Consider the following 14,800-nt stretch of genomic DNA (forward strand, 5'->3'; position numbering starts at 1 on the left):
CATACTCATTAATACAAATGTTTGTACCGTGCGAGGAATCGAACCCATGTACACTAACTTGGGTGAAGCTGAACGATAGTTTGTCGTAGAAAAATATACTTCTACTGGGGGCCACACTTGTCAACAATGGAAGTATACACACAATATATTATAAAGGAAAGTAGGAAGTATATACACTTGACAATGAGTACTACAAGTGTTTCAGCAATCTCACACGCAGTCCTTTGTAACAGACATCATCGTTTCTAAAGACTGCTACACACGTCCCCTATGCGCATGCGCATCTTGTAACAAAATATTATGAAGCTTGGAAGTCTGGTCTTCACTATTCCTACGAACAATCATTTTCTACATTTCTAAGTTATATCCGAGCTCTACTCATTGCCCGATGATAACCAGTCAGTATAATGATAGTCAGGTTTCCGCACAGAATATTTGTTCTCTCAAATATACTAATTTACATTATTTTGTGTAATTCCGCTAAAATGCAACAAAATTAATAATTCGATGTAATAAGTCCGTAGTACTGTTTATGTTCATAGTCGACGGTTACCACTCACTCACGTGAGCCATCAGCTTGTTTATTATTAAGTATATAAAAATATTTATAACACCTACAAAAAAATAATCATCAATATAATAAAAAGTACGGTTAACCAGACAAGAAGATACATGTAAACATAAAAAATATTTTTGGGGAATAAATTTCACCATATTTCATTATATTATATATTGGATAAATAAAATACTTTCTTGGATTACAATTTTAGTTTTAATTTATTATACAGCACATTAATTTTAACAACCACCATTGGGCTTTTACAAATCGGAGAGAAAGAAAATAGAATATGGTGTTGACAGCTACAATTTAGCAATATTGTCAACAATATTAAGATGCGTCGTCAATGGCAGACTTTAGGGCAACGTGTGAAACGTCTTTACAATCCTGAATGAACCCGTATCTACACTAGGGTCTATTGTGCGCGGCGCCTTGCGGTTACCACTTGGATACAGATTTTTATTCACTTATTATGAAATAAAAAAAGGCCGGGTGCATGAGGGCATTAATTCATTAACAACCTATAGTATCTTTATCAATAAAAAGTGAATCTGTATTAATAGAACCATTATGGTATATAGAATTGTATATAGGAAACCAGGTGGCAATAAAAATGTACAATATATAACATACAATCTATATATATGCCGTTTATTCAAAATACGTTTCCAAATTCGAAATTAAAAAATACAAAAGAGTTTTATGTCTAACATTATGTAATATTATGTTATCTGTGCTAACATACAATCCATATGTAAGCCGTTTATTCAATGTTCCTTTCGAAATTCGAAATTCAAAATTCAAAACAAAAATATAATGAGTTTTTATGTCTCGTACATTTATTACTAAAAAAATTGTTTTCATCCTATTATCCTACGTAGTATTAAAATAATCAACGAATAATAAAATAAAATAATGAAATTCTGCACTTGAACTTATGCAAATATTGAAAGTGATAGCTATACAACGCGATAATTAAATATGCGATATATCCTTATAACTAATACACAGATAACATATTATTACACTAATACTTACTTTCTACATGTTGCTGGCAGCTCGTCTACCATTCTTTTTAGAAACTTTGTATTTTTGATATCTGTTTTTTATGTGTTACTTTTGACTATTGTTATTTTTTCGCTGTGAGCCCTTTCGGGAAATATACACTTTTATTACTATCATTTGATTTTTAATTAAAATAGTAGTTGTGTTCACAGTACATAAAAATTAAATGAATATTGAATATGCTTTAATCATATTATCGATGTACTTACATTTTATACAATCTATATATATGTATAAAGGAATAGCTGTTTGTTAGTCTCTCTAAAACTCGAGAACGGATGAACCGATTTGGCTAATTTTAGTATTGAAATAATCGTGGAAGTCCAGGGAAGGTTTAATCAGGTGTCATATCATAAAGGTGATAAAATATGAAGAAATTGCATGGAGAATAGCAAAATTCAATTCTATTTTCCTATAGAAACTCTATAACAGGGTGCGTTCAGAAATTTATTGCGTAACTAAACTTCAAAACTCCTTTAATTCTGAGGCGGAACTGCGTTCGCGGGGTGAATTAGTAATAGTATAAAAACTCCACATCAATGTTTTATTGTTATGCAATATTTTGGAATAAATAATTAACACTTAACACTTTCTGTTCTCCACAACTCAAGCGCGCAACTAACCTTTTTCTGAACCAATTACCTTTTTGGTAGTCGTTTCATTCCTTTTCTCTATCTATCTTTCCACTCTTATTATAGAAAATAATACGTACATAATACTTATAGATTTAGAAAATAACATAATTGATTAATTGTTGTACTTTGTCACAAATAATGGGTAACTAACCACGTAAATACACAATTCAGAACTCGTTACCTGAGTGTGATGGAAGATGACGATGATGACATGATGGAAAGTTTATGTATTTATGTGGTTAGTATATGTATATGTATATTATGTATGTATTTACAATAAAAATGTATCTATATATTTATATTAGTAGTCTAAGTACTTATAACACAAGCTCTGCTTAGCTTGGAACCAAATGGCGCTGTGTAAATTGTCCTCGAGACAATATTATTATTATTACTATTTATTTATACATTTTATATTCTCAAAATTCGTTATTACGGGTTGGAGTTAATAATAATATGTTTAATTAATTGTTACTTTGTCTTCCTATCAAAGTTTACGCACGATACGACAGATATTTAATATTGCTGCTTTTTGCATTGGTTTATATGTATTCGGCTGTGTTGTAGGTTCGTTTACACCAGTGATTCCCAAAGTCTATATCGACCTCCTGGGGTCTATGACAAACTGCAAGGGGTCTACGACAGCGGTCATCTTGTTGTTTTTACTTTATATTTTTAACACTAAACTTTTCTACAGTTAGAAATTTACAAAAAAAATCAATATCAGGTCAGAATGGGTCTACCCAAAACCGAAAAGTATGGCAAGGGGTCTACGACATAAAAAGTTTGGGAACCTCTGGTTTACACTTATTATTATTTTCACTAATGTCTCATTTTCTCAGCTTTTGCTGTTTTTTTATTATTATTATTAATTAATATAATTGTGAACACTCTTGACGTTGCATGAAAGTATGTGAATCGGACTGTACAATGAGAAATGTGTTTTTAAGCCGAATCATTAATATCACTCGGCAGATGCAACCGTCATGTAGTCATAATAAAAAGTGTATTGGACGCATGCGCGGCGCCCTGCTGTTAAAAAATTGTTATAAATCGTCTCTTGATTACAGTGGGAGAGTGGGAGAGTGCAGGCGTTGCCACAAGTTTAGTTAATATTAACACTAAACTGTATTAACTCTAAACTCTTATTAATTAATATTATAAATGCGAAAGTTTGTAAGTATGGATGTTTGTTACTCTTTCACGCAAAAACTACTTAACGGATTTTGATGAAACTTTACAGCAATATAGCTTATATATGCATCAGAATAACACTAGGGCTATATTTTTTAATAAAATTTATATATTGAATTTAATGCGAGTGAAACCGCAGGCACAGCTAGTTATATATAATAATAAGTTTTGGGAAAACGACTTTAATGCTTTTCGTTTTAATAAATATAAAAATATATTTTTTAAAAATACCATCATGACTGTTACAGTAGGTGGGGTAGTCAGAGGTACTGGTAATAGTCAATGTTGTGGTGAATGAAATAATGCCCTCGTTTCAATAGGATTATTATATCAACGTGGCAGAGGCGAGACTAGCGACGTCTCTCGGATTATTTTTGGTTTGATATCGGTATAAACATCACCGGAGAGTTAGTCAGAAATATTAACACAAAGGTTTTTTGTGTCGGCCCGATTTCAAGTCACAACCTCATGGCTGTAAATCATGGTAGTAAAGCACTAGGCGACAACATTGCCTACAATAAATTATAGAAAAACAACCTTAAAAAATTCATTTTTAAAGTCGATTATACAAAATTCGAACGATTATACTTATGAATACAAAATGTTTGTACTGTGCGAGGAATTGAATCTGCTACCATGGAAAGGAAGACGGTGTCTAAACTGCTAGACCACCGAGGTCGACGTTTCTGTTAATGTCATATAATAACACAAGTACTAAGATAACATCTTGAGGAAGAGGTCTAATCCTAATACTAGTTTATAGGGGGGAAAGGGGATGGTTAGTAATGTGGACATATGATCTTATTGCTAGCAATGTACCATGTTAGGTTGATCTCCCCGCGGTTCCCCCTGGAAACCATCGTGATAAATTCTTGGTGAATATGTCATGATGGGCCCAATGACCTGACCTCAAGCTCATTTTGTCATCTTTCACTGGTGCCCAGCCAGCTTAAACCGTTAGCGCAGGCGGGTGCACCATTCCATTATCATTCATAAAAAAAAATACAAGTTTATACAAACTTAAAAGGATAAGGCTCACGCACTTTTTTTTTTTTTTTTATTATACATATATAAAATGCAATAAACTGTGAAATAAACTATTTTGTATTATTAAACACTGTTTCTGTACGTGTATCATAGTCACATGATGCTTGTAGTGCAATCCGTGAGATAAGCCTATTTTAGCTTAGAGCTGACTCGATGAAGATAACTTATATTATATATTCTTTTCTGTCAATTTGTTTGCCAATCCAGTTAAATAACTAAAAACTATTATTGGTTGATTAGTTTTCATTGGCTTAAAAGCCATTTAAACCATATTGTACAACATTATCATTTAAAACATATTCTACAAATTATTACAGCTGTTTCCGAACCCATACGGTATTGAAACCTTCAAGAAAAGAGGTTATTCCTTCTTAAAATGCTGGCAGACTTACAATTCCTCTGGTGTTCCGGGTGCTCATGGGTGGCGGTAATCACTACCATTAGGTGAGCCGCAAGCTCCTTTGTCCCTAAGAAAACTGTAACTTATTTCATAAATTAATAAATAAAGTTTTCTGAAGAATTTAGAATGTTCAAAACAATTAAATGAATTATATAATAACACTCATAGCCATATTAAAAATTTAACGTTAATTTCCTTATCGAGATGTCATTTGTGTGTAACAATAATGAGGTTGTAATGCGCACGGCAGATGCGCAAGCGCATAGATACGATCAGTGGCGGCCTCTGCTGGACATGCGTGGCGACGCACGCGCCCTGTCAAGTCTGTGTTAAGTGGAAGTTCTTTTGTTTCCACACAGGTTAAGTTTACTTTAATTGTATTCCTGTTAGTTTTTTTTAAGTATCACGCCGAGATATCACAAGAGACGACGAAAGGCTATTTGGTTCATGTAAAAAAATTATTGAAAAACACACATTCACACTGCAAAAATGTGACTGCTGAACAGATTTTAATATAATTTAATGTGAAGATACATAGTATATAGGCTATTTTTTATTTCAATAAATAAAGTAAAAGACGGTTAAGTCGGTAGTGAAAATTTATGCAATCGAGAACAGTAACGGGTAACAGTTGGTTTTGATATAAATTTATTAAACTTTTTTGAATTTGTAGTATATAATCAAAATTGTGATTTCGCTTGAGAATACCTTATGGACTCATAGCTTATTATTATATTATATTTGCTTGTTTACAAACCAAAAAGCTAACAAATATAAGACACAAATAGTATAAAAATATAAGAAAGTAGATTTATATTTTTTGGTACGTTACATCTCCTTAACAGAACGTGCCTCTTCTTGCTAACTTTTGCCGGTATCCCGCAGTGACAATAGCAATAATAATGTAGCTATGACATACAGACTGACAAACAAACTATGCTGATAAAGCACGCACACGTTGAAACGCCGTTTTCGAGATTAAATGATTAAATCAATAGATTTGTTAAGAATAATATAATAATAAGTATTTCCAATCTTGTTTATAAATATTCGTTATATTGTAAGTTTTTTAATGGCATCTGAATACCTAATGTCTAGTGGTTTACTTTACCCCGCGGGTTACCTTCCAAAAGTCGCGGGTTCGATTCTCGCACGATACAAATACATTAAACAAATGCAAACAATCGTACATATTTTGCTATAAAAAAATACTAGCTGTGGTTTCATACCCACGAAATTTTTAGCATTTGTATTACTCTGTTGTGTAAGCTATAGTATTTTACTATAAAAATTCATCGAAGTCCGTTCAGCTTGCATAATTTTTGCGTGAAAGACTAACACACAACCATCCATCCATATTCACAAACTTTCGCGTTTATAATGTTAGTAAGATTACTATTATCTTATTTATCTATTCAAAATGCAAAAATCATTTATTCATGTAGGACATTATAGCCGCTTATGAACGTCAAATTTTTATATTATATTTTTCCCTATCGTCCAGTTCAGTATATAGATCCAATTGAGAAGAACTGGCAGGAAACACAATTGAATTACTTTTTTTAAAAGCTAGTTTATTTACTTCCTTTCCTTTTTTATCTATAGTATATACTAATTATTTACCATTCTATTTTCCTGTTATTTGTTACTATTAATTTCAAACTATAATAATATATTTATCGACCCCTGATGACCGGTGGTCGACATACTCTGAGTAATGAATGTATTAAAACAACGATATAGTCTGATAACCCGACATTGTATGCAAATTATTTACTATTTGGTTCACTCGCGTTGCATCGGTAATTTGATAAGCCCTTTGTTGATTATGCAGCAACAAGACTTTCACTCTTACGTAACGAAAGGTGTTCAATATCCTACTATTAATATTACTTTAATAATATTGTTTTTAAGAATTTGTTAATTTAAACAATGCAAATATAACTGTTTCATATCGTTCCGTAGCCTTTAAAATCAATATTAAAAAAGTAAAATAAATTTGGCGCCAAAGTGCTGACAAAAAACAAAAATTTTGTATAAAGGTTAGAGATTGAAGAGAAACTTGAGAACTAATATATACCTATTGTTATATTTATTATTTAAGTGCATTATAATATTGTCGTATAGCAAATAATTGTTTAACGCGCGGATATCAAGATACATAATAAAGACATTGTATTTTTATAGTGATTCATTGTTTTAAATGAAAATACCATTTTAAATAAATATGTTTATGTGGTATTCGTGTTAGCGGTTTCGTCTGTCGATATATCTTCGAACAAATTTAGGACCCACTTAATGGTATGTGGTAACCGTCGTCTATATACATGAACAGCACCATCAACATCACATAATTATATGATATCTGCAATCCTACTCATGTGTTGCCATTCCAGAATACTACGATCAAATGCCTCTTTTCCCGTACCTAACGTCTATGGTTATTCAGCACCCTCGAAACAGCTTACAAAGCTATCTGCTTGTCGGCTAAATTAGATGAGACTGAGGTACTCAAGCAGACAAATTTTTACCTCTAGGTTCATTAGATAAATAGATAAATTTACATAGAATTAGATAATATATAAGTTATTTCTTTGACCATAGTTTTCGTAATAGTGTAGGTCTTACAATAAAATAGGGCACAAATGTTCGGCTCATAATCAGAAGGCATGAAATGAAATATTCATTTTTTTTTAATGATTTACAAAATAATAATGACTAGATCAAATGTTATATCAATTCTCGCAAAAAGCATTTAGTTTCATATCGGTGTTCTAATAGCACCGGAGAGTCAGTTAGCAATTTAAATTGAAATATGAAAAAATGGAATCGGCAAGAATTGATCCAACGACCTTTGAGGTCTGTAAACCGGGGTAGCTAACCACGAGGCCGCCTGAAACAACGTAGTAATTACAATTATACAGTTAACCAAGCAACGCCATAAACAAAGGTCGTAAAAATCCCTAAGATCATCAGATAGTGGGCGTCGTATGGCACAATGACATGCTAATTAATTCACTTTAATTACTAGCCAGTATAAATTGAGCCCTATGTAATGAGACGCTTCAATTCAGCCGAGTTGGTTAAATAGTTTAGAGTAATTAAACTTAATGAATTCATTTCAATTTGGGTCTATTCGATTGTCAAAGAATAAATTTGACATTATGATATTTTTCACACAAAAAAAAATTTATCCAATGTTGCACATCGAAGCAGTGTTCTGAAGACACTGGCACCGTTGCTTCTTTGAAAAACCAAACCTACGTTCTGGGCTAAGTATATATTAGCTCTCGGGTTTTAAGTAAAATGATGAAACGCACTGAAATACTCAAATAAACAGTATTATTTATTTTAAAAATTCGAACACAATGAAAATTGTTTATCAAAATTAAATGGTGATGCCATTTGTCTTCACATCTTTCTTTAAGACGTTTCTTCATGAAAAGATATATAGACAGACAGATACACTTTAGCATTAAATATATTTTTATTCATAAAGAGAAGTAAATATTATTTAAATATAGAAACTTACCAAAAAAATAATATTAATAACTTAAAAAAATGTACCAGTTGAGTTTGTTAACAGTTCTTCTCAACTGAAATAGCTAGCCGAACAGGACACTACGAATAGTGATAAAAATATGACGTGCACAAGAGGCCAAAAGGTCCTATCTGAATAAATTATTTTGAATTTGAAGGAGTCTATACTTTTGAAATTCGCACTTTCTCTGTAGCCATTCCTGAGTAGTATATTCACAAATTGTGTAAGTACGTCAAGTACTTAATCGCAAATTTTCAATATCCGTGTGTTTAAAATAACAAGGGATTCCTATTTATACACCATCGAAATTCTTCTAGTTGTGAATTGTTTGAAATTTCGATAGCGTCGTAATTAAGTTACAGTAGTTTGCCTGCAGATTTCCTATAATTTTTGGAACATTAAAATTATATATGTACTTATCTAAATAACGTATCTAAATCTATATTACAGAAAAAAAGTATTTATTATTTTGCAACAGATAAACTCAAATAATAGTCTATTTTAAAAATTCTTTTGCAAATAGATAGCCACGTAATCAGATATTTATAGGTACTGTATTTTCTTTTAAAGAAACTAGATATCTCTACAATAATTACAGTCATCCGATGCCGTAGCAATGTGCTAGTTCCGTATAAGTTCATATAAGCGTAGATCACAATAAAATGGTAGGTAGCATGATGCGCGGGCGCATGGCGCGTGCCACTATATTGTAATTAATTCAACTATCGGCCGCCAGGTGGCGTGGCAGATGGGTTGGGTCAATTTACATGTCTAATGTTACTCGTGTCGACCACCGCAGAATTCATTTTGTGATGACATCGATTTAAATGTAGATATGGTTATTAGGTATGTAGTAGGGGTTTCGTGTCGGTTTTGGGGGAATTTGTGTCCAAAAATGAAGGTATTCCTCAATTTTATACATAATTAGCGACACGCATTTGCTTTGCACTGAATAAGATATGTTTAAGACAGGAAATAAACCCCATATTATAAGTTAGATTTAGAAACTATTCTTTGTCATACTCGTGAACGAGTGCTGCTTGTGTGGACTGGTCTAGACCGAACCATAAAGCACAGGATTAACTCAGGTTGGATGAAGTGGCGGCAGGTTACGGAGGGAAACCTAAAGGCGACGGATGAGAGAGTCGCCTCTCGGATTATTACACGCAAAAAAATAATGTATGATAAATATTTAAGTAACAAAATATAGACATAATGAAATATCGAAGTTTATCCGTAGTCTAAAAGTGCATTTATTTTTCGATCGCCAATGCTTACTATAGTTATTACGTTATGGCAACATTGTATTTTAAATTAAATATTATAAGTTGCATTAAATAAACGGTTTTTTAGCCTGCAAGGTACTTTTTAAGATGTTTTATTATGTCGATATTGTCGAGATTATCGTCAATCGACATTATGAGGAACAGACGATGATTTCGCTTCACACTTGGTCATCTATACAATTTAGAACCGGGAGGGAATATTTGCTCAAATATTGCTCCTGATTTTAGAGTCATTTATACACCCTTTAACCTAAATAGATAAAACCTTAAAATAATAATAGGAAAACGAGCCACTGTCCCTTAAACAAACACTTGTACACAATAGATGCTACAGACAGTCCCCTTTGTCGAGGCTGCAAAGCCGAAGAAACGGCCGCACAGCAGTGGGCACACAACGAACACAAATCCTTGGAACGGCGAAGTCACTCGGTGAAGCCTGTGAAGACACAAGGAGGCTTCTGCGCTTCTGGGAGGAGCTTGGCTGGCTGCTTTAGTAGTCTCGGTTCTACATGCAGAACGGCCCAGATGAGAGACTAAATGTGGAGAGTAGAATCCATATTACATTAACATTTACATTAATTTAACATCGATGTATCGATATTACTAAGGATTTAACATTAATATTATCTCTCTAAATATTGATATTTATTTAATATCAATCAGCCCTATCAAGGTCTAAGGAGCTGCCCTTTCTCCCCAACATAAAAAAAAATCTAATGAACATTTACACGGTACCAAAATGAACCCTATAATAGCTGTTATCTGCTTGAATCTAAGACAATGGGTCGATCACACCCCCGTCCCGGCCGGCTGGGCATCGCCAGGTGTATAACTTTACTGGTCCTTAAACATCTGGTATGGGGGTTAAGAATAGCATAGACAGTTTGTTAATCAAAATTCATGATCCTTATAAATCGTGGAAGTCTGCCGTCAACAGTGTCGTGACCACAGAAACAATTATTTCTGTTATTATTTTATACAGCTACCCGTGCATGTATTACATATAAGACTTCCTCTTGAATCACTTCATCTATTGCTAAAAGCCGAATTAAAATCCGTTCTGTAGTTTAAAAATCTGACCGTGGAAGCGACTTCATTTTATACTATATCAAGGTGGCTATAGGCAAGATAAGATAATACTAATTTTTAATGACTGATGTTTCTTAAGGACTGTATACTATTATATTTTAATTTTAGTTACAAGAGAAACTACGGTCGCTGATGGTAAAAGACATATATTTCAAACATGACAATAAAAAAGGAACGAAACGTAAAATATTTAAATATAAATTATAAATATATATAAAAAAATATAATTATCATATAAAAAGGTGCGTTATGCACACTAATACTATAAGTTATATTATATGGATATAAAGTTCCTCGAAATAAATAAAATTAGGTGAATATTTACATATTATAAATAGAAGTCATCGTTGAATTCATCATCATTTCGGAATAGCAGCATGTTGGTTAAGTAGGTACAATAATGTGTTCTTGATAAACTCAATACAAGTACTTTTGAAAAGTCATATTTTTTTATACTACCACTCATTCTGAACGCAGACTCATCTTAAGGCTAATTCTGATGGAAAGTGAAAATTAGCTAATGTATTTATATAATTTTGATTAATTCGAGTACCATTAGCATGTGTGAGACCACAAATGTTAAGTCACGACGATTACTACTCGAAATAATAAGAAAGAAGCGGAAGCCGTACGACCATCTCTATTACTGATCAAACAGACCCATGTTGCGACGTATACGTGTTTCATCTGTGAACGAGGCATCATCAGGCAATAGTTAATAAATACTAAATAATAGTATAATAGATAATAAAAATGGGCAATAAATACTGTTCGGCAACAACGTATTTTTACAAACTACACTTCGGTAAAAGTTACGCACTTTGAAACAGGAATATATAAAGACTAGCGGTACGACCCGACTTTGCACGGGTGGACATTTCCACAGCGCATACGATGAAAGAATTTTTATGACAATTTTTTAACATAATACACATATATAGTAATAATATAGAAGTTTTACGGGATTCAAAATTTTTTTGTTATTAATATAGATTATATTATCACTCAGGTTGTATTCGGTTCAGTAGTTTTCAAGTTTAATCGTTACAAACATACAGAAATAAAGCTGCGGCCCTACCAGTCTGTAACATTTGTTGGTCTATAGGAATAGTGTCTTCATTAAGCGCATAAGACGCCAGGGGTTGACCGTGGTAAATTAGCTTTTTTCCAATTTAACAGACACCTGGAGTGTGCACTACCCTTCAAGATGTTTTTTGGGGAGTATTGTACTTAAACTTTATATATAGCCTCAAATTATACACCCCTACATTTAACGTAAAAAAATATATATGAAATTCAACGTAGCTACTACAACTTCACATCAAAAGATATCTTTAAACAATAATATTGTTCTGTTTCTTCCTTATCTCATTTATTTGAGATCGGCGTTATATGTTTTTCACTTATGGAAGAAGCTTGACTGTTACAACTAATGTTTCAATAAATTAAAACTTTATAATTTACTAGCTGTATACCGGAAGCCTAATAATCCTGCGATGAATACAGCCTTCACTATAATAATTAATAAAATAATTTAATTATAATATAAGATTTTAATACGTTTGTATTGCAGTGCAAAACATATAAAATATATGTCATATTATATGTTTCTATTTTGGCTGCTTTTTGAGATAAAAGATAGCCTATGTCCTTCCTCATGATACAATCTATCCTTATGTCAAATATATTAAAAAATTTCAAGCAATTTTTGTCATGAAAAAATATCAACAATCTGTCAGACACAATTTCACCTTTACTATATTATTAAGTTAGTAATTTATCGCAATTATTATATAGATACAGAAATCATTTAGACGATATGTATAAAAGAGAGTATGTTCATATGGTATATGACGGCCGGATCAGTAGAAGAAGATGACATACTACACCGACCACAAATAATGGGATAAAGGCAAGGCAATGATATTATAAGAATAACTTAGCTCATTGATTTTTAACACAAATAACTCGTATAACTGAAAATAAAACAACCCTCTTTCTAAAGCGGCATACCGCATAATTACAGATGTATTATTATTTACAAGCCTGCACATTGACCCGTCGCCGCCTGCTACTCGTCATGCGTTAAATTTATACATGACAAAAGCCAATTAGGATTATAAAGGTCTATCGAAGTTAGCATTATTGCCTGTTATTAGTACCCTGTTCTTTCTCAATTTTTTTACCATATCTCACATTTATACCGGATCAAAACTTACAACTTCAGTTAATTCACTTAGGTTGACAAAATTTTATCTTAATGAAATTAATTGTATAGCACCTCATAAATATGAACAAACTAAAAATAAGTTTTTAATAAAGACAAAAATATTTCCTTAAAATATGTAGGTAAATAAAATAAAATATACCGATAAATGGCAGTAACACCCGTTTTAGTTTGCACTAACGCCATCTATTATCGAATGGACAAAAAGTGCAGTCATATTTAATATTTTATATATATTAGATGTAATTTGATGATGTATTAACAGGAATATTAATAGAATAAAAACGTTTTGTATTAAAAGAAAATAAAATGAAAGGTTTGAAACAATATGAAAGTTATGAAAAATATATTGTTAGACGACTGTTTTACAACTTGCAGCGACATCTGTTGAGGACAACACGACTTTTCATAGAATCGGGCCGTTTTTAATAAGGAATGAAATTTTGGTTAATATGTACCATTAATTAATTATATCTAATTTTTCTTAGTTAAAGAAATACTTTAGTTTTTTAAACTTTAATTTATATTTTCATTTATGCTATATTTATGGGCGGGAATTTTTCTTTTATTACTATATTTGTGGAATTAAAGTACTATTTATCACCACTAATTGGGTACGAGTATTTTAAATTTAAACAAAATTAGGGAATATTGTATATATAGGACTGATAGTAATTGTAAAACACTGAGGTAGACTTAATAAAAGGCTGTTTAGTGGGTCCGTTTGATTTCTAAACAGATTAGTCAGTGAAAACTGAAGGTTTTGAGGCATAACATCTTGGTCCTCTGGAATGGCAACTTATGAGTGGTATCACAGATGTCACATAATAACGTGATATCTGTGTGCTGTTACTGTTAATGTATATAGGTGACTGTTACTGCTTACCATCCGGTTAGTCGTTAACTTCTTTGATATGTTTCTATCTAATTAAAATGGCAAGCTGACTGATCTCACACTCATCTTATCATTCTCCACAGGTGCCTCCAGCGTAAACCGTTAGTGCAAGCGGGCACAATTCCATTATCATCCATAAAATATATAGAATCTAGAAATAAATAATTTTACTATGTAGAATCTACGGTTTTATAAAATACTCAAATAGCATAACAATATACCCTGATACGGGTATCAGGGTATATTATCACTGCAACATTTTGTTCTTGCATGACGGGTCATACAAGAACAAAATGTTGCAGTGAGTACCTCTTGATGGTTGCAAGCTGCACACCAAACAATAGCCAATCAGAACCCGCTCACCGCGCATGCGCCATCGCTCATCCACACATTCCAAATTATTCGATATTTAAATTTTTCCCTTTGAGCCTAATTGCAATGTTTGTGCTTGAAATGAAAAATGACCAATTTTTAAACTATTTAAAATAAAAATGGGTTGCAAATTAACGGTAATTTGGTATTATGGTGCTCGCACGTGTCGTATTATTGTGTGTATGTGCGTATGAGTGTGGTTTTAAAATTGAATTAAATGACCCAACACAAATTTGAATATTTTTGTATTACAATCTTGATATGAATATATTATCCTTAAGAATAACAATCCTTAAAAAATACTATTAGGCATATAAGTAAATATATAAAGAAGAATTGATACAGGTGCAGAAGGTCGTGGTATGCATCTGAAGATCGTGATTTCAAATCTGATAGGAAATATAAGCAATATTAAGTTTATTTAAATCATTATTATTACTATTTCTATAAAATTTGTGAATCAAATTATATTTTTGACTGACTTGGTTGC

Source organism: Achroia grisella, unplaced genomic scaffold (assembly GCF_030625045.1).
Source record: "Achroia grisella isolate CSIRO2021 unplaced genomic scaffold, CSIRO_AGI_Agris_v1 utg918, whole genome shotgun sequence".
In the NCBI taxonomy this organism is placed as follows: Eukaryota; Metazoa; Arthropoda; class Insecta; order Lepidoptera; family Pyralidae; genus Achroia; species Achroia grisella.